Source organism: Myotis lucifugus, unplaced genomic scaffold (genome assembly GCF_000147115.1).
Source record: "Myotis lucifugus unplaced genomic scaffold, Myoluc2.0 scaffold_8, whole genome shotgun sequence".
Lineage (NCBI taxonomy): Eukaryota > Metazoa > Chordata > Mammalia > Chiroptera > Vespertilionidae > Myotis > Myotis lucifugus.
The window spans coordinates 12,584,061-12,586,212 of NW_005871056.1; positions in this window are offsets into that span (position 1 = coordinate 12,584,061).

Genomic DNA, 2,152 nt, shown 5'->3' on the forward strand with positions numbered 1-2,152 from the left:
GGCTTGATCCCATGTAGGAGCATGCAGGAGGCAGCCAATCAATGATTCTCATCATTGATGTTTCTATCTCTCTCCCCGTCTCCCTTCCTCTCTGAAATCAATAAAAATATATTTTAAAAATTTATATGACAGATTCCTAAGTCTGTAAGATATCTAACAAGGGTACAGAAAACCACCTGATGTGTCAAATTAACTTTAATTTCCCTTCCTTTCCACATTACCTTTGTTTTTCTGCCAGACCTACATATATATATTTTTTTGCATGATTATTCTATATATTCTGCTGATATAGACATCTTCATTAGTTATACAATATTTGTTTTATTTTTTCTTTATTATTTATTTACTTATTTTATCTTTAATGTTGAAAGTACAGATGTCCCCTTTATTTTTTGTTGTTCTATTTTTATTTTTCCCATTGACCCCCTCCACCCCACACCCGCCCCTCCCAAGTTGTCACCACACTATTCTCTGTGTCCATGGGCTATGCACATATGCATATAAGTTCCCCAGTTAATCCCCCTCTCCTTCAATATCATATTTGTTTTATAAGAGTGCTTGGTCTTTTTGCAAGACTACCTAATATTATTTGTCTGTGTTTGGTTGTATGATATGATCATCATCTATCTACACTAATAAAAGAGAAACATGCAAATTGGTGTCACTCCGCTACCCTTCCCATTGGCTAATCAGGGCGATATGCAAATTAACTGCCAGCCAAGTTGGCAGCCGGCAGCCAGGCACTTGAAGCGAACATGAGGCTTGCTTGCTTCAGTGATGGAGGACTCCAACGTTCCCCACCTGCCGCTGCTGGCCTCTGAGCTTGCAGTTTGAAACATTGTTACAAATATAGAAGCTAAACAAAACCCCAGAAACCTGCTTTCAGCCAGCCGGGATGTCAGAGCTGGAGTTGAAACAGTGTTTCGATTATAGAACCCAAACAAACCAGATACCTGCTTTCAGTAGCGGAGGCCTAAGAGCTGGAGCCAAGCCTCAGAGCTAAAGCTGGCCCAGAATAAAAAAAAAAAAAAAGAAAAAAGGGAGCGGTTGGGAGCTTCAGTCACCTGCCAGCCTGAAAATAGCCCTCAGCCCCTCACCCAGACTGGCCAGGCACCCCAGTGGGGACCCCCACCCTGAAGGGTGTGTGACCAGCTGCAAACAGCCATCAGCCCCTCACCCAGGCTGGCCAGGCACCCCAGTGGGGACCCCCACCCTGATCCAGGACACCCTTCAGGGCAAACCAGCCAGCCCCCACCTGTGCACCAGGCCTCTATCCTATATAGTAAAAGGGTAATATGCCTCCCAGCACCGGGATCAGCGGAGCTACGAGGCCTCCCGGTACCGGGATCAGCGTGACCGGGGGCAGCGCCCAAACCCCCTGATCGCCCTGCAGTTCTGTGTGTGACAGGGGGCGGGGGCACAACCTCCCTATCCGCCCTGCTCTGTTCGTGACAGGGGAAGGCTCCCCAACCCCCTGATCAGCCCTGCTCTGTGCCTGATAGGGGGGAGCTCCCCAACCCCCTGATCGCCCTGCGGCTCTGTGTGTGACAGGGTGCGGCGCCCCAACTCCCTGATCGGCCCTGCTCTGTGTGTGACAGGGTGTGGCACCCCAACCCCCCCTCCCCCCACGGGCCCTGCTCTGTGTGTGACAGGGTAGAGCCATAACCTCTCCATCGGCCCTGCCCTGAGTGTGACAGTGGCGGCACCCCAACCCCCTGATCGGCCCTGCTCTGTGGGTGATAGAGGGGCGGCGGCGCCCCCCCCCCCCCCCCACGGGCCCTGCTCTGTGTGTGTGACGGGGTAGAGCCATAACCTCCCCATCGGCCCTGCCCTGAGTGTGACAGGGTGCGGCGCCCCAACCCCCTGATCGGCCCTGCTCTGTGTGTTGACAAGGGGCGGTGCCCCAACTCTCCCTATCGGTCCTACCCTGTAGTGACAGGGGAGCTGGGAGGGCCCTCAACCCCCTTGAATCGGCCCTGGTTCTTTTGGGGGAAAAAGGGGAGGGCCCCCCAACCCTCCCCGGTGGGGCCCTGCTCTTGGGAGAAAAAGGGGAAAAGGGCCCCCACCCCCCTTGTACGGCCTTGCTTTTTGCGTGAAAAGGGGGGGGGCCGCAACCTCCCCATCCACCCTTGCTTGAGGTGGAAAGGGGGGG